This window comes from Zeus faber, assembly GCF_960531495.2.
Source record: "Zeus faber genome assembly, chromosome: 4".
NCBI lineage: Eukaryota > Metazoa > Chordata > Actinopteri > Zeiformes > Zeidae > Zeus > Zeus faber.
The window spans coordinates 5,468,199-5,492,498 of record NC_137191.1 but is presented as its reverse complement, the minus strand read 5'-3'; the positions used below and the strand labels follow the sequence as shown (position 1 = coordinate 5,492,498).

At 47.5% G+C, this 24,300-nt stretch overlaps 1 protein-coding gene across 2 annotated transcripts in view; it reads right to left on the bottom strand.

Moving 5' to 3' along the window:
- add3a (adducin 3 (gamma) a) overlaps positions 1–24,300 on the bottom strand; it is a 107,767-nt gene that overhangs the window by 75,266 nt on the left and 8,201 nt on the right. Inside the window, exon 2 of one of the 2 annotated variants that reach the window (XM_079999056.1) lies at positions 8,450–8,503. The exons of the other annotated variant lie outside the window; for it this stretch is intronic. The gene's annotated coding sequence lies outside the window, so the exon portion shown is untranslated. The remainder of the gene's footprint in view (positions 1–8,449; positions 8,504–24,300) is intronic. 2 annotated transcript variants of the gene reach the window in all.

Sequence of the window (24,300 nt, the reverse complement as noted above, 5' to 3'; positions counted from 1 at the left end):
CACGGTGTTTCAGCTAATGAGAGCATGCCTGGGGCTGGGGCTGGAGGGGCTCATTTTGGATGAAATGCAAAGAGGGACAACAATTTTGTGGTTTAGTCGACAGATTCTAGGTCTGCAGAGCCTCGCTCCGCCCTCAAAGAGAGGGACATTTCTCCCGTTCCGGCGCTCACTGTCTTCTCCCCCCTTGTGCTCAACTCTGCTCTGCACTTCGCTGACAGACGCTAAACCGGATCACCCGACCGCCTTTAATGGCTTCATCAAAATTGATCAAATTCCAATTGGGTCTCCATTGGCATCCTGAGGTTGTTATCTGTGACGCCCAACCCGAGAGCTGTGGGATGAGCACTTTAGATGGTCAGACAAGACCTTTACGGTTCCCCATCTGTTAGAGAATCTAATCAGAGGAGGGTTAGGGCAAGCAGCGACATGATATACGTGTGACGGGGAACATAAAATAAATAAAAAAGACTTAGGCTGCAAGGTCTAGCAGAGCCAGTTAAGACCCCGAATAAAACTCAAGTTCATCCGCCGGGTGGGGGGGGGGGGGGGGGGGGTGGCCTTGGCAGCCCCGTGTTGAGAGGATGAACGCTGGGTTTCTGGTCTGATGGCAGGGGAGGGTAGGGCAGACAAACAGAGCTCAGTCCCATCACCCGTCCGGCTGAACTGCACGCTGCAGATTTCCACTGACGTTTGCCAGGTTCCATTATGATTGAATTAGATTAAAATCAAAACCCGCCCCGCCGCCCCCCCACCGCGAGGATAAAATCAAATTCATTTTAAATGAGGTAATTGGGAGAAAAGGAGTTTGGATCGTTTCAACTAGACTGTATTTGCCCAGAAAGCAAACCAAAAATGAGGGCATGTTGATATCATTACAATTTAGGTAATTACATTTTTTAAGGGGTTTGTTAAGAGGAATCTTGGGATTTAACTCTTAACTGATGAAATGTATATTTTCTTCACACAGTCCACCCGAGGGCCAAACACTCAAAATGGATAAAGTAGTATTTGGCCCACTCTGCCCCGGATGGAGGCATTCTCGACAATCCTGTCGGGTTGCAAACGGCCGTGTCAGTTCAGGGGCAAACGTTCCAACTGTCAGACTTTGTTTGCCGTCTCTTCTCATCAACCACTCGCTTCTTCTCCTCCTTCCCCGCTGCCGCAACGAGTCCATTTTCTGCTCGCCTGTCATGGGGAAGCTACAATGAATCAGCCTATTGAGCCAAGCGGAGCCGTGGACTGGCCTGACACTGCCAAAGAGTGTGTGTGTGTGTGTGTGTGTGTGTGTGTGTGTGTGTGTGTGTGTGTGTGTGTGTGTGTTCCAAGCCGACTTTCCAGCCCCCGGAAGACAAAGCAGTCATTTGTGGGCATTTGATGCTACAAAGGCCCTGCAGGCCACACAAGTCCGTGTGTGTGTGTGTCTGTGTAGGTATGTATGTGCGTGTGTGAATCTATGTGCACACGATGAGTGAAGGTCAATGTGCACACATGTTAGTGGCTGCACATGGATGTTCCTGAGTGCATGTTCTGTGCACAATGATTCTCTGTGTAAAACTGCAGTGTCTTTGGTATGGTGTGTGTGTGTGTGTGTGTGTGTGTGTGTGTGTGTGTGTGTCCATGTGAGGCCACTCAAGGTTTGACCACATTCGGCCAGCGGGCCTTTTGTTGCGTGGGTGCTGGGTGACTGCAAAGGGGCCTGGTCGGAGCAGAGACGAACAGAGACTCCACCACAAGTGGCTGGAAAGCGGACAGACTGTGCAAACAAGTTGTGTTCCTAAAGCGTGAAATAAAGGGCCGCTGCTCCCCTCCGACCACGTCGACAGGACTAGACCTCTCTGTGTCGCCACAACCCAACTGCAGGCAAACAGCGAGGCGTCAGGACGAGCACCGACGGAGTAAACATTAATATATCAGATCCAAAACAAACACACCCACGCCTTCTGGCTGCCATCCAATCAGATAAGTCACCAGGGAAACAGCTGTTGTATATCAGGAAAGCACCCATGCTAATTGATATTGATAACAAATTTGCAAGTGTGTGTGTGTGTGTGTGTGTGTGTGTGCGCGCTAACGCAGGATCGAAAGGCAGAGAGAGCATGAACATGACGTCTTCCAGATTCACCTCTGTTGGAGATACAGCGGCTGCAGCTTCCTCATCCTCCTCTTTAATCAGCTGCGAAACCCGCGTCCTCGGAATCAAAACTACGTCCCAAGCAGCTACGATACAAACGTTCAAATGGATGCCTGCTTTACATTGCAAACCAAAATATTTTAAGCGGTAGGACGGTGGCGATGGTGCCCAATAAGCTGCTGAGGCAGTGTTAGTTTAGCTCATCGTCCTAAAACAAAGTCGGCCTTAGCTGCTTCGCTCGAGTCAAAGCGTTTCCCAGAGTTCTCTCTGCTTTTGGCTCTTCTGGCGTCAACGTATGGCTTTCACCTTTTTGAGTCCAGTGCATAGCCGAGGCCAGTGAGCATTTTAAAGAATAAAAATTTTTCCATCGCAGGCTACGGTTCGCAGTGAAGTCTCCAGGAAGCTTAAGACCGCACCTTGCTTCTGTCCTGTTGCATTTCGTTGCCATGGTGACATCACTGCTCTTTAAAAGTTCCCGATCCTGCACAGCGCAGCGCCGTCACGCAGGTTAATCTGACCCAATGTTTTGATCCGTACACAAGAATAATCTCCCGAAATAATCTCCCGTACCATCTACGTATTGCGTTGCATCATTGCACAGTCCATCGGTAGCGGGACAGTGTTCCGATTTTTTGGGGGTGTGCACGTAGGGACAGACAGGCGTATGCGGGCAGACAGGGGTATGCGGGTAGACAGCGAACCAGGCACATCGTGGGCCAACAGGGAGATAAGAGCAGCTGCGATGGCATGTACGAGTGACAGTGGCGCTGCTGAGTGCTCTGGGGAATTTCAGTGCGCGGCGCTCGTTTAGGGGATCGGGGCAAACCAAAGATTAAAAAAGAAAAAAGTGACGTTTTTAAAGCTGCTTGGCGGCCACCGACTTGCTGGTTGGATCCCCCAGACTGACCCCTGCTTCCTCAGAACATCTGGGTCATGGAGGTGATTAAGTAAGGTTTCACAGAGAAAGAGGCCAGCTGCTGCAGAGGAGCTGGTCTGTGGCACAGTGAGTACTAAAGTACTAGTATTACAACACTAACACAGTGGTAGCACTGTGGTAGTACGGTTGTAGTGCTGGGGGGCTCTAAGCCAGGGGTAAACACCACTGGGAGGGATTAAAGTTCAAATACATTTTCAGAAAAGTCTGCATCTTATCTATATGTATATTCACAGATTCTGTCCTGATTGGTCACGTTTTGTCACAAGCGTTGTGATTTTTCCTGTTATACAACCAAGTACATTCTTATTGTTGTGTTCACAGGTGGCCTGGAAATGTTGGTGGTGTCCGTAAAAACCTATGAACCTCACCGCTGCCGGCTGCCTTTTGCCGTCCCTCTACACCGTGAGAAGACATTAATAAACCAAACAAATGTTCAGCAAGAGTTTGATGCGTCTCCTGCCGTGGTGAAGTGATTCACAACACTTAATATTCAAATGCCTTCCTTCCAGACGGTCGTATAGTTCCACATCCATCCAGTGCATTGGCACTCTGAGTCAGCAAACGGCTCATGTTAATGGTCTTATTTTGGCCAAGTCAAATACTTTGGAATGGACACGACGCCACAACGATCTCTTCCCATGTAGCTTTAAGAAAAATACCTATAAAGCAAGAAAGAAAGAAGCAAACTGTTCCCCCTCCTGCCCTCACATTAGTCACATCAGGCTGCCTCGCAGGAATGGAAGACAAGGGCTCCCTGGGAGGACGAGGCAGGCGGAACAAGGGACCAGTGTCGGGATCCCTACCATCAGCATTAACCAGCCACCCAACCATTTCTGGATTGTATTGCTGTTTTTTAAACATGTAATCTGTCGAAGTGAAATAGGTAATCTCGTCACACTCAACGTAAATTAGTCGAATCAAGATTAAGTGCAAGTCACTGTGACTACTTTTAACACTGTATTTCAGAAAGGCATACAAGCTTTTTTTGGTGAAGAATTTGAAAATGGGATCTAGGATCAAGCCGCCATTCATTCCCCAGACCATATTATAGTACAAATGTATATTCATATTTTATAACAAAAATTGATTTTAATTTCACTTGGACTTGGCAAAAACAAATTAATAAAAATAAATCCATCTTGATTTCAAGGACATCGCCAGAGAAAACACACACCCACAACAGATGTAGTATGTATGGTGGAATGGAATGCAGCTATTAACAACTATGATGACATTTTGGAGTTCAGTATGAACTACTCTTAAATGCTCTGATGCACTCCACTACGTCAGAACATCCAAAGTTTCCTGCTGATATGGCATGAGATGAACAGGCCACTACAGTAGGTAATGTCATGTAACTGAGGCTCAAGCCTTGAACCGCCTTCCTCTGGTGTCGACGAGATCAGGGGGTTGAACCGGTAAATGGACTGCATCTGAAATACCGCCTTTCTGACCATGCGACCAATCAAAGTGCTTTGCGGCGCACGCCCCACATTCACCCACTTATACCTCGATGGCGGCGGCAACCACGCAAGGCGCCTACCAGCTCATCCGAGAGCAGGGAGGGGGTTCGGTGTCTTGCTCGAGGACACTTCGACACGCTGCCTGGGAGGAGCCGCGGGATCTCACCGGGAACCCTCTGATGACTGGATGGCCCGCTCCACAGTTTCCCCACTGTGGTGCGTGGCAGCCATGACCTCACGTCAGAAACATCCAACACCATCACAAAGCCCAAATTAAAGGTCAAATTAAATCAAAGAAAATTGTCATGTTTCTCACTCGCAACAAACAAGCATACCACATCAAAACCCAAGAGAAGTCGTTGTGGATCACCACAGGAATTCATTTTGTGAAATAAATTACGGCGTTTCAAATCTTAAAATCACGTTTGGGTCGTGAGTTAGTGGCTGTGACAAAATGTGGATCCCGAGGCCAGACCGGCTGAGAACCACTGGTCTAGATCCTTATCCCCCCCCGCATCTCTGTATTGGAGACTTTTAAACCAGAGCAGAGGAACAAGACAGAAAGGAGGGAGTGTCACGTCACTCCCTCCAAGTTCAAGCCAAGCGCTAAGATGCCATTACTCACACTGCCAGGATATTTCTCGAAAAATCCAGCCAGGCAGGATATAGAAATGCGACGAAATACTACGAAACTCATTAACTGGATTAAGGCATCAGCGGTTAATCCACTTTCTATTGTGGCGTAATTTATAAATGGGGCATTAGCAGCTTAGCCAGATGGCTTAGCTGTTATTTTGACTCTAATACGTACACATGTCCAAAACACCAGAGCAGTTAACTCCGGTGATAATCCCGTGTGAGAGGCATGATGGATGATAAGAGTCAGAATTACTCAATTTGTTGACGGGGGGCGATTAGGAAAATGTTGAGTCAGCAAGGAGTCGACTTGAGGTTCTCGAGTAAAAGAAATGACGCGTACACACACACACACACACACACACACACACACACACACACACACACACACACACACACACACACACACACACACACACACACACACACACACACACACACTGAAAGCATTCAGAATACGCCCTAACACAAGGTTCCAGGGGTCCCTGGAAAAATGGGACCGTGAAATGTTGCGAGTCCGCCGGTCCCCGCTCCCCGCCGTGCACTGTCGTGTTGGGTCGTTCATGAACGATCTGATTTTTTTTGAACGACTCAAAATACTTTCTTCCAAATTTTACAGTTTTATCTCGTTCGTTTAAGTTGCTGCCTCCTCTACTGTTTAGTATGCAATCACACTGGAACCATGACACGCCTGCTTTCGGGCGTGTTCGTGACGTTTACCCGCTAATTTTGGTGTGCAAACGTTGTTACCTCGGCCGGCTCTCCACTCGTACCACACAGGAACGCGGCGCTCCGACACGAGAAGGTCGACTGGAGCCGAGCATATGTGCAGCACCACAGCAGCAGCATGTGACACACAGTGATACACGTCAGCAGCCGGGGCCGGAATGTTTCGTTTTTTTTTGGGGGGGGGGGGTTTCCCCTTCCCACCCGGCACAGTGGGCCCCCAGACCTCTCGACCCCGGGCAAGCTGCCAAACGGGTCCTGAGATAACAAGAGAGATGGTCTAAAAGTATCTGACAAAGATATGAAAGCGAGTGGGCGAGCAGGCGAACGAGAGAGACAAAAAAAAGAGACATTCATTAATGCACTGCAGCGCCACGTCGACGTCGACGTGAGAAAACGGGAAAAAAAAAGGAACACCACAAAATGTGAACGGAGAGGACTTGCAACAATTAGGAAACCATTCCCAGCTCACACCGGCGACGTGTTGCGGGCCGACAGGCACTACCAGAGGCACTACCACTGCAACAGATGTGATTAACCTCAGGAACTCAGGAAAATAGTTGTTTTCTGAGCAGACACCGCGTGGGTTTCAAACAAGTCGTAAAATAAAAATGTGCAAATGTGGCGTGGCCGCCAAGGTCCGTGAGATCACACAGCGCCGTAAAATCCTAATGCGCTGGAGGCGCGGCGGCGAGGCAAGCAGGTGCTGCAATAAGTGCTACGACCAGATAACACCCGCCGCGGCGGCGAGTCCATGTCAAGCATTTGTAAAGTTGTCGAGGTGAGAGATGGGAACGCTTTCAATGTTATTTAGACCGCGCTCACCACGCCAGAGAGGACGTTTGGTGGATGTTCTTCACGGAACAACAACTCTGTATAACATGTGTGCAGTACAAGACGGAAAGTACACTACCGCCTGATCGCAATGATAAAAAAATCGTTAGATTCCACAATCATACGTTTCCATCCAAATTACGAAGTGGAAGGTAAAACCAATGTTGAAAAAAATCTAATCAAATCAAAAATAAATTAAAAAAATTTAAAATTATGTTGAAAAATAATTCTTCATCAGTTCAGTTGAGGACAATCAACTGAACTGATGAAGAATTGCCTTTTTCTTTTTGTTCTCGTCATCAATGCTGATACACGTCTCTTCTTTGATGTATTAATACTTTTATGTTATAAACTTTGACTACGATAGTGGCATGAAATGAAAAAAAAAAAAAAATGATAATTGCAATACAATTATCGAAGTTTGTTATTTGTTGGTGATAATAATTGTCAACTAAAATGTCATGATCTGCAGCGCTACTGGAGCGTGAACTAGAGGGAGCAGAGGAAATGCAGATTCCATTTTGTTATGAAGGGTTCAGTGTAAGCAGCCATGGCCGCCGTCAGTGCCGGAACTTGTGCGTCTTTTTACATCTTTTAGCAGAAGCTTTTGGTCCAAAGCGACTTACAAGTATTTGTACACAGGTGGATGCGGCCACCAGGGGACATGAGGGGTCAGGTCCCCTGCTCGAAGAACACCTGAGGAGGCTCGCAGGAGGAGGCCGGGGAACGAACCGGCAACCCACGGATCACTAGACGGCCCGCTCTACTGCCCCTGCGCCTCCATGGTACACAGCAATACAGTTACCGTCGCCAAGGTAGAAATGTTTCCATGTTCCTGACACACAACACGTTCCTGGCGCCCCTTTCTGCATCAACAGAACAAAATGAACCCTGACATAAAAATGTTTTAAAAACCTCTCAGACAATTAAGCGGCGTCCGTCTATTCAAGGATTCAAGAGGTTTATTCACAAAAAGAAGTACACAAATGCAGCTATTTCAGTTGGAAAACCCCTATTGCACAACACAATGATTAGCAGTCTGTTAATCCAATCACAGGAAATAAGTGCAAGAGAATCATTTAATGTTGGTTAACGCCCGATCCCTAATGACGTCCCTCGTCCCCTCATCTGTGATAAAGACAAACACCAGCAGCGTTTATGTGACCTCCGTCTGGCCAAAGTCATGTCAAGCTGTAGCCAAGCGGTTAGTGCAGGGGCTGATGTTAAAGTCATCATATCACAAAGTCCTCGGTCAGTCCTCCCGACAGAAAAAACGAGAGAGACAGAGAGAGAGAGAGAGAGTAAGGGAGAGGGAGAGAGAGAGAGAGAGAGAGAGAGAGAGAGAGCGCGGTCACAACACCAGCCTGTCACTCTTTCCTCTACAGAATGGTTTCCAGCACCGTGAAGTGTCTCGCCAGTATCTGCCGCTGACCGAAGCCTGAGTCATTTGTCCAGGGCTTTCCAAAGAAGCCGTCACCACAACTCTCAATTTAGTTTCTACGGAATGGGCGGACCACAGCGCAGGCGTTTGGAAGAGAGACGTTCCATTTTCCACTCCGAGTCGAGGTGCTTCTCCGGCTGAGACTCCCCGTCATCCCTCGCGTTGCGGCGCAAGAGAATATCCGGATCGGGGGCCGCGGCGGTGATACAATCAACAGGTGGTTTAAAGGTTGAGAGTGCGGGATCTGCTACGGGGGCTGGACGACGACAGCCTACTCTTACCTCCCAGGGGATCCAAGCCTGGTTCCCGGTTAACAGTTAGCGCCGTCTAGAAGGCTGGAACAAAAACAGACACAAACACATTATTACTTTCCGGATGCAGGTCCTCAGTAGCCCGCGCCGCGGAACAGCGACCGCCAGCCAATAAAACAGCGGGCCGCGTGCGGCGTCTGAGGCTAAGGCTTTGAAAACAATAACACCGGAAAATTAGATGCAGACACAAACATTTGGCTTGGGACGCGCTCAACTGATTTCTTGCGTTGCAGCGTTTGGGATGCCAGGTTAAAAAACAAAACAAAACAAAAAAAAGTGTTCAAGTATGAAAAGACAATGAAGGAAACACGTTCATTACCCCCTCAGAAGCCCCTTGTAACAATGACACATACAGTACTTTGAGGGACTCACCCACTCCAAATGAAGGCATTGAAGCACTGTAGTAGAGATGGGTATGTTTTTACAAAACATGTACTAATTACGTTATTTTCTCCTTTTTATTTATTTGTTTATTTATTTTCTTAATCAAGATTTAGCACAATGGGTATTTCAGGACAAACAACAGAACACAAATGTTCAGGAAAAACATCATACAGCAATGACCATGTTTTTTTTAATGTTCTAAAAAAGGTAACTGCTGCACAGTTGGGGTTAGACTTTTTTTTTTTTGGTGTCTTTGCCTTTCCATGGTAAAGACACGTTAAAGGCACGTGGTTTTTTTTCTTATGTGGTTTTGTTATTTACATGGGAAGGGTGACCTCAGTGGACACAAAACCATTCAAAATAAATCCTGTTAGGTGATGAAGGCCTCTCTGATGAATCAACCTCATTACGGGGGAAATGTCAAATACTGTTCTTTCCATTTTCGTACAACATTTCCAGAACGGGAGACCCTGCGGGGAAGTGGAACGCTTGTTTTCATTTTCTTTGGTCAAGCATATCCCATTACACCTACGATAGGAACCCTCATCATCATCATCATCATCATCTGTGGATAGGGGCGTGCGTGTGTGTGTGTGTGTGTGTGTGTGTATATGTGTACGCCTATGCACGTGTACGCCGATGCCTGTGTCCATTTAGTATTCCTAAACTCTCACATGTGCATACAGAGACCTCCGACGTGGGAGTTCTCCCTCTTAGCGCTCAGCATTTCTCTGCTACGGGAGGCGGAGCTGGGTGGAGGGCCTCTGTACTGGACCGAAGCCTCGATTATGAACTCAGTGCCGGACCGAAGGGCTGCGCGGGCGGCGCAGCCTCAGGAGCCCGAACCTGCACCCGACACCCATCTGCGTCATTTGCACAAACGCCAACTGTGTAAACAGCAGAACACAAGGGCTATCGATATCGTCCAGGATGTGTTATTGCTAAGGGCGCTGTTCCTACATTCCACTACGTTGATAATTGCCTGGCTGGGAATTTGGCCATGTCGAGATATTCCGGAAAAACATTCCTAATCTGTGTTATCACTGTTGTTTAGATTTTTTTCCTGTAATGTGGAATAATTCGTACAGGTGATCTGATAGCAGGTGTGTTGACACACCACAGTGGCACACCGTGCATGGACAACTTAAACAAAAAAAACATAAAAATGAGAATCATCAGGATTTCGTCAGGGATATAATCACAATTCTCTGCTGTCAATTAGAAGTATTGCAATTCTGCAATAATTTTAATTCACCAAATATTGCTATTCAATATTAAAGTCTATCGCAGAGTTTGTTTTTTGTAGATGCCATTTTTTTGGTTCCGATGCCTTTCCCGTTTTTGTAGAGTCCTAGCCCACCGATTACTGATTTTTTGACTGATATTTTGTCAAAAAGTGCGATGTTTTAAACAAAATCTATTTGAAAATATTTATATTTTAGGAAAGTTTCTATATTTGAGGACATTTAACTTATAAGCAAACAAATAAATAAAAACAAAAACTTTTAGATAGATAAAAAAATTTTTTAACAGATATAAAATTCATTTAAATTTTTTTCTCCCCCAGAGTTCCGGTGAACGCATCGTCACTTCCGAAACTAAACTCCCTTTCCAAGTTTACCATGAACGCAGCATCGCTTATCATGAACGCAGCATCGCTTCCTGGAGCGCGGTGTCCGTGTCTTAACGCGAGTGTAAACAAACAGGGATGGATTTATAATGCCCAGTCGGACTTGTGCTCTTATTTTGATGAGTAACTTAAAAGTAGGGGGGAAAAAACAAGTACAAAAAAATTAATCAATGATTTTTTGTTTGGTATACTTCAAAAGTTCATTATTATCAAAAATCGGGACACATCGGCTGCATAACTGCCAATCCCGATGTGGTCATAAAAGTCAAATAGTGCCCAATATATCGGACAGGCTTTTTTCTAGTCCTTTATCGCTAGACCATGGAAAACAATTAACTAACTCTGCTGAGTTTTACACTCAGCAACGTATCTGTCTGCGTCTTTAAACTAGAAAAAAATACACCACTTAGCGAAACCTTTAAATAGTCTGAATAAATAGGCCAGCATTTTCAATTGGAGCAGGCTGCAGTCAGAATCAGACCTGGTGGGCCTGCTATTAGTGCCAGTTTCTTTCCCACTGGGTTAAACTCGATTGCATCTGAGGGCTACAAGGCTTTATCTTCAAACCAAACAGCGGCAACACCGAATTGTTCCAGCACCGGTGGAACAGCCACAAGGAGAGGCGGTTCACATGATCTGATCGGCTACGCGGCGTGCCCAGCGTTCTCTTCACTCGCCTGGGATGAGATGTTGAGAGACAGAAGGGGTGGCGGGGTGACCAGCAGTCCAGCACACTTACATAACCTATTCTGCTGTCGGCCGCGATGGCCTACACTATTTAGGCTGATCTGCCACTCCAGAGACTCAGCATGGCACCCCCTCGGCCCAATTACATAACCCCCACAGCCGAAAACCCGAACCAAAACCCAATTACTGTGGCAATCTGCCGCTTCTCATGCAAGGGGAGTCTGGCTCTGTGGAACTGGCTGCAGCCTGCCACCAAGACTAAAGCCACCTCAGGGTTCCAGAGAATGACATGAAACTGCGTACGCGATGTTTTTCCACTTGTTCTCTCATTCGCTTCATCCAAGTTACACAACAGCCCATCAATATGGCATTCATCGAATCGCGTCCCCCTGGTTTCAGAGAGGCGTCAGTATGAAACCATCATTGTGTGACTGTCTGACCAACACAGCAGACTGGGAGCTGGTGACACCAGTAGTGACACACAGTACATCCCAGAGTCCCCCAAAACACATCACTGCAAAAGTGTGGCTGCCTGCTACCTTTGGCAATGTAAACACACTCTGGTTCAACTGGTGAATCGGCTGTTTGCAGGTGAAATGCATGTGGCGTGAATCTCTGATCTTTGGTGCATGTGCACAATTTAAAACACCATGCCAGCAGCGAGACGTTGAAGGTCTGTACACACAGTGAGGCTAAAACATGATCAAATAATCTGGGTCTGTCGATTGCGACATGCGATGCGAATGTTTTGGATCGGATATTACAAATACGGTGTTTACATTACACAATAGTCAAAATATTGTCTTAGTCAAAATACATGGAAACCAATTGATAGAGAGAGACGGAGACAGGCAGTGAGCGGTGAGACGAACAGGAAATTAAAAAAAATAAATAAAAAAATAAAAATAAAAAAAAGAACATGGGGTAGTAGATAACTATTCCAACTGAGTCAAGGTCTCAATATAAACTAGTGGAGAAAGAGAAAAGAGTGCCGCTGCAGCAGACCAAATAGAATCACCAAAGGAAAAACAGACAGCTGTGTTTCTGTGCTTTGCATGACATGACAAAAGGCATCGTCCCCAGAACAGATGGCAGATAATACTGTCTGTGCTCCGTTATCTGCGTAAAAAGCAGCAGTCAAAAAGCGTGAGTCACTCCACTTCCCGACAGTTTGCAGAAATAAAAATGTCAGTAACGTCTCCATGGTTCAAAAAGGGTATGCCGGGAACAGGAACCGTGTTGCTCTGCCCGTCCGGCTAAAAAGCAGACGCCGGCGTAAGGCACTCAAGGCCAAAAAGTCAAGCTGTTTTGTCTGGTTGCAGAACTTTTTGGGGGTGGTGTGATTGCGCCTGTTCTGCAGTCCACACTAAAAGCCCCTTAATCTGACTGCTGTTGACTCTGCTTTTATACAGAGATGTGTGTGTGTGTGTGTGTGTGTGTGTGTGTGTGTGTGTGTGTGTGTGTGTGTGTGTGTGTGTCAAGATTCAAGATTCAAGATTCAAGATTTTTATTTGTCACATACATATACATACTTCCATACATATATGCAGTGAAATGTAATGCAACGCACCCGGTGATAGCACACAATAAGTCCTAGGAAAAAGTATAAAAATAAAATAAAATAAAAAGTAGCAAACTCCTTTCTAATAGACCGACTAACTGACTCCTAAAACGTAATACAGTAAGTGGAATACTTATAGAATAAGATAAAAATATATAGAATAAAATACAATAAAAATAAATTGAAATAAAATGGAATAGGTTGAAGGAATATGCCTATGTATATACAGATATGTGCATTTAAAGTGGCATGTGAATTAAAGTGGCATGTGAATGTGAATAGTGTGAGGTAGTGTTTGGGATAATACAGCACAGTATACAACAGTACGGCGCAGCAATACGGCATCACGAACAACCCTGAACAGTGATACAGTATGCGGTACAGTATGCTACATACAGTACAGTAGGTAGTGGAGCCTAGTGCATGGCTCAGTTAGGACCCCTGGTGAGGTCAGCGTTGACAGTTCTGATGGCTTGAGGGAAGAAACTCCGTCTCAGTCTCTCTGTTCTCGCTGCGTGACTGCGGAGGCGCTTGCCTGACCGCAGCAGCTGAAACAGTCCGTTGTTGGGGTGATGAGGATCCTTCATGATCCTACGGGCTCTGCTACTACACCTCCTGGTGTATAACTCCTGCAAGGGGGGGAGGGTAGTTCTGCAGGGCCCGCCTGTCCTGGGCAGTACAGTTCCCAAACCAGGCAGTGATGTTGCCTGTCAGGATGCTCTCCACTGCTCCAGAGTAGAAGGACTTGAGGATCCTCACCGAGACCCGGAATTTCCTCAGCTGCCTGAGGTGGTAGAGACGCTGCCTCGCCTTTCTCACCAGAGTGTCTGTGTGAACAGTCCATGTTAAATCCTCTGTGATGTGGACTCCCAGATATCTGAAGCTGCTCACCCTATCGACAGAAGTCCCATTAATCCACAAGGGCGCGTGCGTCCTCGATTGTGATCCACGCCTAAAGTCCACAATCAGCTCCTTGGTTTTGCTGACGTTCAGGTGGAGGCTGTTGTCCTGGCACCAGAGTGACAGGTCAGCCACCTCCTCGCGGTAGGCCTTCTCATCGCAGTCGGTGATCAGGCCCACGACCACGGTGTCGTCAGCAAACTTGATGATGGTGTTGGAGCTGGACCTGGCCACACAGTCATGTGTGTACAGGGAGTACAGTAGGGGGCTGGGGACGCAGCCCTGGGGGGATCCTGTATTCAGGGTGAGGGAGCTTGACATGTACTTCCCCACCTTGACCACCTGGGGGCGGCCTGTGAGGAAGTCCAGGATCCAGGTGCACAGCGGAGCATTCAATACTAGCTCCAACAACTTGACAGCCAGTCTGGTGGGAACTATGGTGTTGAAAGCTGAACTATAATCAATGAACAGCAATCTCACATAGGCCCCCTTCTGGCCATCCAGGTGCGTGAGCGTGGTGTGCAGTACCTGGGAGACCGCGTCATCCGTGGATCTGTTCTGCCGGTACGCGAACTGCAACGGGTCCAAGGTGCGGGGGAGGGAGGCGCAGATGTAATCCTTAATCAGCCTCTCGAAACACTTCATGACCACCGAGGTGAGGGCCACCGGACGGTAGTCATTCAGGCAGGTTGGAGAGGCGATCTTCGGGACAGGAACGACGGTGGACCTCTTGAAACAGGATGGGACCACTGATTCAGCCAGGGAGATGTTGAATATTGTGGTGAACACCGGAGCTAGCTGGTTAGCACAGGTCTTCAGTACTCGTCCAGATATGCCATCTGGACCCGCAGCTTTCCTGGTGTTCACCCGCATCAAAGCCCTCCTGACCTCGTGCACGGACACTGAGAGTGCGCGCTCGTCCCCAGCGGTGTAGCTCCAATTAGCCGGCGAGCTAGCGGTGCTGCTGCCAGACTCGAACCGCGCATTAAAGGAGTTCAGTTGGTTGGCCAGGGAGGCGTCCACACTCGTGGCTGGGGAGGAGCTGCTCTTGTAGTTAGTTATTGTTCGCAGCCCCTCCCACAAGCGTCTTGTGTCCCCCCGCTCCATCTGCAGCTCCACGGTGTCTCTGTACGTCCGTTTGGCGTCTCTCACCGCCCTCCGCAGATTGTACGACGCCGCTTTGTAGTTGTCCATGTTACCAGATACAAGTCCGTCGTTGTAAGCGGCCGTGCGCGCATTCAGAGCGCAGCGGATGGATTTATCAACCCATGGTTTCTGGTTTGGAAATATCCGAACTTTCACCGTGGGAACGATTTCATCCGCGAGCGTAGCCACAAAACTCACTACAACCTCCGTAAACTCGCTGACGTCACTTGAACTTGCTTGGAACATGTCCCAGTCTACGTCAGTCAGAGCGTCCTGAAGCGCAGCCTCTGAGTGGTCCGTCCACCGCTTCACTTCCCTCGTCATCACCAGATCCCGCGCGATCAGAGGCCTGTAAACAGGAAGCAGCGAGATCGCGGCGTGATCTGATTTCCCGAAAGCAGGGAGCGAGACGGGCTTGTATCCGTTCTTGTAAGGAGTGTAACAATGGTCCAGAGTTCTGTCTCCCCTGGTGGCACACGTGATGTGTTGGTGGAAATTCGGCAGAACTTTTTTAAGGTTGGCCCTGTTAAAGTCCCCAGTCACCACCACAGCCGCGTCGGGATGTCTGTTCTGAAATCCGCACAACACATCGTACAGAACCGACAGAGCTGCGTCGGTGTCCGCTTGCGGTGGGATATAAACGGCTGTAATGATGACCGTGCTGAATTCCCGGGGGAGATAAAATGGACGGCATAGTATGGTCAGCTGTTCCAGGTTCGGCGAGCAGGAGTGGGAGAGGAATTTGGTGTTGTTGGCGTTACACCAGCGGTTGTTTACCATTAGGCAGACGCCTCCACCTTTGGATTTCCCCGACTCTCCCGTTCTGTCGCCGCGGAACACGGAGAAGGCCTCGGCTGGACGTATGGCTTCATCCGGCACCAGTGGGGTCAGCCATGTTTCCGTCAGGCAGAGGACGCAACAGTTCCTCGTGTCACGCTGGAATTGAATCCTCGCTCGAAGTTCATCCATCTTGTTCTCCAGGGACTGGACGTTAGCAAGAAGGATGCTTGGCAGAGGTGGACGGTAAGGTTGCGTCCTCATTCTGACCCGAATGCCGCCTCGTTTACCTCGGTGCTTCCTCCGTGGGCCGGCTCGTGGAACAGCGACTCCATTTTTGTTGTTGTAGTTGTTGTTGCGAGTGTTCCCGCGTAGGATTTCCGCCGGCCACTCTGCTCCCACGGATAAAAAGTCCCAAAGTTGTTCGTTTAGGGAAATTTTTATATCCATGAGTGCATCGCGGCCGTATGAGCTAATTGTTGATGTCACAGCCTTCCACTTGCACTGTACTAGGGTCTTCATTCCCATCGAGATTTAATTAATTGAATAAATCCTACATATATCCAAACACATATCCTCCAACTGACCTCATCAATTCAACGCTGCTGTTTTTTATTTTCTCTGTGTGGTACGGTGCATGCACCACAACACAACACAACGATGCATTACCGGGGGAAAAAAAATGCCAGGATGACAATATAGTTCCCGTCTCCAGACACGCATGGCAGCAGCAGGCTGAAGCCGACATTGTAGTTGAGACAATATAAAGACATAAATCTAAATGGTGCTTCACAATCGTCTTATAAGCGGCGGGCTCTCCTGTTCCCTGCGGGTCCCGTGTCCTTGGCCCCTGTGCAAAGCTCCGGACGGACAGAGGTGAGGCAACGTGTCCCGTCCATAAATAAATGGTTACAGAGAGCAGCAATAAGGAAGAACAAAGATAAACACAGGGTCCATATTTCACTTTGAAAAGTTACTGCTGAAGTTTGCCATTGTGTTTCCAAGTGACCACGGGAGACTACTACAGTAACCGTATGCACCCCCCGAATGCCCGTGCAAAAAAGCTGAGAGGTTGATAATCCAATTAGAGCGATTATCCCGAAAAAGACCTTGTTTGGTGGATAAAACGGCACCTCGACATACCCGGACTGCCATGGCTTAAAGGATCCTCCCTGATCTTTAGGAGCCAGACAGGAAGCCACCGTTAAGGGGATTTGGCACATGGTAGTCATGCCTGTACCCTAAAGGCCACAAGAGTGATTCCAGTAACAAACAGCGTGATTCCCTCTAGCGGCTCACCGTACCGCGGTATTTACATACACTGCGTTTGTAGAGAAGAAAAACAGAAAGATGCAGTAACGGGTCATCCCTGGCGATGTGTGAGGTTTGTGTCTTTCCACAGATCACCAGATTTCGGCGTTTAGAGAGCTGTGGCTCTGCATCTGTGACTCCCGTGACTCACTCCATGCCGACTCATTTCATTCATTAATACTGTGATCTTCACTGTCACGGATCCCTCCAGAAAATTAAAATATTCTCGAATTTCTACCTGTTCTACTCCCCTGCAAAAGGAGTTTCAGACTGAGAACCGTCTCCACCCCCTAGTAGGGATGCTGCACCTGTAGAGATGGACAACAGATTCCCATCCTTTATTTGACCGGTCAAAGCACCTCAGCGGTGTACCTGTGTGAGTAGTGGAAAAAAACAAACCAAAAAAAACAAGGAATCACTTTGCCACTGAGCGAGTTCAGTGCAGTACACGTTTATTCACTGCAGTAGAGCTGTTAAACGCTCAAACTCACTGTGTGCAGGTCTTAGAAGAAACCAAAACATTGTGAATAGGGCCAAACTGTCTTCATGCTGTGAGTTCAGCCAGAGCCTTTTCTATGGAACGGGACAGAATAGAGTCCTCGGTGGAGAGCTGACTGTCAAAAATAACATTCTATTGTCGAGTGGCTATCGTGAAACGTATTACAGGACAAAGCTTGTGTCGTTTGAAACAGCGTCAGGAGTTCAGGGACACAAGACCAGGTCGTTTGAAAACAGCTCTGGAGCTGGGTGACGAAAACAACAGCGAACGAGCCGCGCAACATGTCGTGTGAACGCCGCTGAGTCACGTAGTCTTTGGGCAGCCGATGCCGAGTTCAGACGACGTGGTTTTAGCCAGATTTTCCGCTCGCAGACATCGGGAGATGGCCATGCAAAGCCTCGGATCGGAGCAAAATCACAGCGGGCTCCCGCGAGCGACGAGGCTGTGGTGTGAACCGCTCACGATGCGACCTGACTGCTCCCCGACGCAACGAGATACAGCCAACGAGAGAAGACACGGGGCTGGGTCCCCCACTCAATGGGAGTGCACGGAGCAGCAGCCAGAAACACACAACAAACCTATTTTACTTTTCTTCTCTAGGTTTGTAATATATGTCTTATTTATTCCGTTTTTTTTTTTACAGTGATCAAGAATTGAATAAAAAATAAATTATCACTTCTCGCGTGTTTTCGCGACAAAACGTTGTCTGTCGGGGATTCCTCCGATCGGTCTTGTAGTGTGAAACCACCACGGCTGCAAGATTCACCACCACAAGACGGAAAGTGGTGTCGTGTCAACGGTACAGCGGTCTGACCACTTTGAAGGTCGTGTAGTGTGCGCGTGGCATTAACCACACTCACTGGGGCTGTGAACTTAAGACATAGTTGTGATGTCCCGCCACAGTGGGGTGTGAAATCCTTCTGTCTCGACATTTACACCAATCTGTCGTGCAAGATTGGTGCAACAACTAGAGCGGCTCCCTGAAAGTCCACGAGTTTAAAGCCATCGGTCGGAACCCGTCAGTCGACTGAGATTCTTCAAGTCAAGCAGTCGTTTTTTTCTTTTTGGTCCGTCAGGGTTCCGTACAATAACAGGGTTAAAACAGATGGAAGATTACAAAACGCACGGGGAAAACATTTCAATGGGGAATTACAAATTTATACGTGTGTGAATCGTCTGCCGCCGGACACGGACGCGAGCACGCCTCTCCGTGCTCCCTGACCGCCGTGCCCCGTGCCTCCAAATAAAACAACTGAAAACAGTGCGAGGGCGGGACACGGAGGAGCGGGGCGCAACGCGCAGACTCGTGTCCCCATTACGCACGCTTCCGTTCCATACAGAGACTTAAAATAAAATAGACCTACGTCTAGAATATAAGCACACCGTTTTGGAGCGCCCCCATCGCTCCCTCTCCGTGCCTCGCCTCGGGATGGCGCCCTAGCCTATTGATACTAAAGTAGAGTTTGGTTGTGATGAGTTGTGTCATGTTGTGCCATTACATTCACCAATTATGTTTTTTCATATTTAGAACATTTTACAGTAATACAATTGTTTCCTGAATGTGCATTAGTTGCACTCTTAGTGGGACATAATCATATTTTCTTTTGCATTTGTGAGCATGACTCTTTTGCGATAATATCAGTTTGAACAAGGCTCCAGGCCCGTTTGTCATCCTTTCCACTCATCCATCGCTTTCCAAAGGCCACGCAACAGACTTTTCCGGAACAGAGCGGCATCAGAGCGTCCTCAGCGATGACATCATCCCGGCGGCCCCCTCATGTCGCCACAAAGGGCGTGACTTCACCGTGATCTCATGACACTCCGGTTGTAGGTTCACAACATCCCAGCATAGAGGCCTCAGTGGAACCGTGGACGTGCTTATCTGTCCTGCAGCGGCTCCCTGGTCACCCTGGAAGAATAAAAAACGACTTGTGTGCCCTTCCGAACCGCTTCCTTCGCTGCGGGAAAGGGAAACGCAGCCTTCCTCTACCCCCTGTCCTGTGACGGAGGCCTGCGATAAGTGACACGACACCAGATGTGGCTGAGGGACGACTTTCCACTCAGATGCATCCTCCGTGGAAACACAGAGGCTCCCAGTGGGCAGCGGGGGGGGGGGGGATTGAAAAGTTAAAATGAAAAAAAAAAAAAAAGATTTTGGGGAAACTGCAAAAGTATTCTTTGAAGAGTCCAACTGAAAAAAACAAGTTTGTTTTCCTTCTTTCTTTAAATGGTTACAGGCGCTCCATCCCCCCAGCCGATCTCACCTCTTCATGTTCCCGATGCACAAAGAACATAAACGGCCTTCGAGCCTGAAGTCCCCCACGAACGGAGTTAAAAAAATAAATGAAATAAAAAGTAAAAAAAAAGCTCTGTTGTACGTACACTAGTTAGACTCAGCAGAAGCACGTGGACACTTCATCATCTCTGTTTGGTTTAAAAACAGGGTTTCTCGCACACATACAAGTGCACATAGACGTTCACATGTGAAAATATCTTTGCCAGTATATGATTTACAGCTCTCTAAAATAGAGCTAAATGTACCTGCCTGAGCCTGCAGAAAGGCCTCCGGGTGATGGAGCACATAGAACCAGGCCGTCTGGTCTGCTGCGCGCGTACACACACACACACACACACACGTGTAGCCACATAAGTGTACATTTACTCGCATATTTTACATAACATTTAAATGCACGCACACAGAAACTGACTTGTGTGGCCTGCAGGGCCTTTGTAGCATCAATTGCCCACGAACGACTGCTTTGTCTTCCGGGAGGCTTGGAGCACGCACGCACACGCGCGCACACGCACACACGCACACACGCACACACGCACACACGCACACACGCACACACGCACACACACACACACACACACACACACCTCGTTGGGAAAATAAGAAATCTTTTCACTTCAAACACGCCACAGAAGGCTGTATGTAGGCCAGCTCCATGGAGGATTAATGTCACATGACACCACGTTTGCTCCTGGAGTCGACCAGGCCACGCAGCCCGGAATCCTGTTGTTCATCCCCGCAGACATAAGAGAAGATAAGAGTCGCCTCTGCTGCGATATCGCTCTATTAGCGGAAAGTTTGAGAAACCTTCCCCCAAATGACTGGATATTTATTTATAAAATTATTATCTATCAAATCCAAAGGCTGTATGCAAATGATGAAGGGAATCTTCTACACTGAGCATCAGTGTAGAACCCCCACCCAACAACTGCCAGGAAACTTTGAATATCAATCAATTTGATGCTTTTTAATGTTTTGATGAGGTCACACAATACTCCATGTGTCTGAATCATAATTTCTGTGCTGCAGCCACTGGCGCCATCCTCCTGAGGTCCCCCGACTTCCATCGGCCAATAGGGTTTGAGCATGACTTCCGGGTTCCGTGGTATTTAGTACCTAAACGTTCCTGTTTTCACCTTATCAGTCTGCCAAAATCTGCCTCGGAACAAATATGAGGCGAGGAAAAAGCAATCCAGTTGCTGAATCTTCACTCATTAGATCACAGCGGATCGCGAGCGGCAGCCTACAGTCCATCTGCCGCAAACTTTGTTGTTCTTTTTGTTTTGGGGCAGTTTTTGGAAAGAAACACAGCAAAATTACTTTTTAAATACTTGCATTTCCCTCATCTGCAGTTTCTTCATGGACAGTTGGTATTAATGCGGCTTTTTTTTTTTTTTTTTTTTTTTTAAGATTTGTGCTGGTCTGTGAAGCCAACAGAGCGGTTCCCAGCGGTGCTTCTTATTTCTCCAGCCGTGGGTGGAGTTACTCGGACGGGTGGCGGTTCTAATTCAAATGAAGAACCAGTTGACGTGGGAAGGGGCTGCAAATCTGAACGCCGTGCTGAATCATGTTTTCTGAAACAGGCAGCTCACAAAAATCCAAATGGGTTGTCTTATTTTACAGTTTGTATACTACTATGAACTAGTTTGTGCTGGTAAAGTGTTGTTTGTCACACAGTTTTAGGCACATCTAACATGAATTTCTCAAGTTATGAGCATTTTCATCAAAGTGTGCACACACCTCTTATAAGAGGTCCCCTTTAAGATTCCACGATCATTTGTTTCCAACTAAATGTGAAGAGAATTTTGAGCCGATGTAAGAAATGTCTCAATAAATAGAATGTGGACGAAAGTGAGTTTGCATTCACCAGACTGAGGCAAACTGTCTACCTGAATTTTTATATTTCAATAATTAACTCTTCTGCAGTAAGTACATATGTATTATTACACTCATAAGATTACGCTATGATAGTGGAATAAAATAAAAAAAAAAATAAAAAGGGCAATTCAATAATTTAATTGCAATTATTTATGCGAAAATTCATCGTCAACAAAAAACAAACCATGATTGTGACAGCACCGGTGGCCACACTATGCAAATCTACCCGGAATGTTATAACATTTTCACCGCAGCAACACACGCATGTGTTCACATAAACAAACCCGCAGAACGACAGCACTAATGACATGCAGCCGTATAAAAGAGTTCCTCTCTGTCTGTAGAGTAGAGCGCTCCGTTGAGCAGAAACATCGACCTGAATAACAGATTGCACACAGGACACGAGCACACAGGACGAGGTGCCTCATGAGGCCTCGGTGGAAGGTGCAGCCCGATGGTCCTGAGGCTGATGAGGAGGCGTGGTTAAGCCGGGGTCTACGGGCTACAGAGCGGGCTCACTCCCGCGCCGGCGCAGCTGTTCCGGCTCGGCCCCGATCGGCCTGACCAGCCCGCTGGCGCCCACTGGTCCGAGTCATCGGGGAGGGTTTTTTTTATGTGTTTGTGTTGCAGTGAGGACAGCGTGGTGCTGGAGCCAAGAACCTGTGGACCAGATCGCGGAACGGACACTGCGCACTTGAATTTATATTTTATGTTCACGTTTGGCCAGTGAGCATTTTTGTTGTTTGATTAAAAAAAAAAAAAAAGCTGTGTCGGCACCTCACTGCGTCACTCCGTCTCCCTCCCTCTGTGGACAGGGCTTTCCCCATTCGGTTTACAGATCAGTACGTCACGTGAGACATTTATTTGTTTGTTTGTTTGTTTCAACACTTTGACTTGGGAACCGGTTTCATCTATGTTCACTTCCACCAGAACATCCTGGTTTCCCTGGACGGCGGTCGTCCGGTGCGGTGCTGGACGAGCAGCGCTCCACAGTATTTCAGAACGCGGAGCGGGGACAATGGAGCCGGCCATGCTGTGCTCTGCAAGTGAGCGGAAAGGTGTTAATGTTTCCAGGTGGCCCTGGGGAGCCACAAGCAATCGGGATTAATGACTTCCTGATGTTTTTAATGTGTGTGCATTTCACACCTGTCAAGGGCCCCAGAATTCTTTGGCCTTACTCTTTACTAGACCCTACACATAAAAGGCTACAGATGGCCCTTTAAAACGTGATGTCAGCCACCACGGGACCTATTAATTGGCACGCATAAATTACAAAAAAAACAAAAACAAAAAAATCCATACATTTAAAAGTTTGGGTGGGATTCTATAGTGTTGCTCCTCTAGCTGTGCACACGGTTAATAAACAACCTGGAATTGCGATCCATTGATGACTTTTCCCTCCATGCAGGCGTATGAAGCTAACCCTCGTGTCCAATCAGATTTAGATTTTGCTGAGACAGGTCAGGATAAATGTAGAACACAGTCCTTATTTATCATTATCACTTTGAATGATCATTTCCAACCTGCATATGGAACACGGCATCATGGAAGACAAACTGAGAAAGGTGAACTCACTGTGTAAAATAGTCGAGGATCTTACACATTTCTCCTTTAAACAAAAAAAAATAAAATAAAATTGAATAGAATTGTACGAAGCCAGCCCAAACGCTTAAACCGTCAATGTAATAAGAAAGGAGTTCAAATTGGATCTGGACACAAATGAAAAATAAATACACACGGCTGTCTCTTTGGGGGTCGGACACAGACAAGATAATACGTTTAAAGATGATTCAAGGAAACACAGATAGTGGCTGTGATCTGCTGTGAAAACTGCACCCACATGGACACCAAATCTGGAGTGGATTACAGCCTGTGTGGAATGTTTTTCAATGGGAAGTCCACGGAGAGGGAGGTCTCCAGTCGCAGTGTTTACATGCGTGACTCAATATAAAAGTATAAATAGGAGCAAACTGTGGATTAGCACTATGGCCGCTCAACGCTAAACGACACCACACAGGCGGTTTACCTCCGATCAAACACCACCTATCACAATTCGGCTCAGGACCCGTGCGTCACAGAGGCAGCGCAGCCAAAAAAACAAAACACAAAAAAAAAAAAGGGGGGGCGAAGACTGAACTTGAAGCCATCGAGTATCACACAGGGTAGAAAAACAATATAACTTCAATCCTCTTGTTCCGCCCCCACAAGCCCCAGTCTGTGTTACATCAGAGCACTGTGATAATAGTATGACATCAGAGCACCATCCCAGATGACCATCCCAGCATGGTCACCTCTTTCAGCAGCCTCGGTCGCTGCCCTTGAGAAGGCACAATCTGTGAGTTCACATGTATACCATGTTGGAGCTCTATTAATAGGTTAGCTACATCCGCATAGAGAATGATCGTTTATCTGCATATGTCTGTATTGTTCCACAGTTGTACACCACTTTCATTAAAGATACCAAAGTGAGAACACGTCTCTGGGTGCTTATCGGAAGAGTGTTTAGCTCGCTGTATAGCCACGTACGGCTTCCCGTGGTGAGGGCAGAAGACTCAAAGCCCTTGGCGCTGCCGGGTTGCCAGTGCAGTCGGCTGAGTTCCGTCAACGGTAATGTTCTGCCGTGAGGCTTTTCAGTTCATACCTGGCAACCCCCGAAGCTTCCCAGCTGATAAACAATCTCTGTGCCGGTTCTGCGTGACGATTAGTTCGGAATGGAGCGGGACTCAGATCTGCGCTTTTGTTTAACTACTTGTCT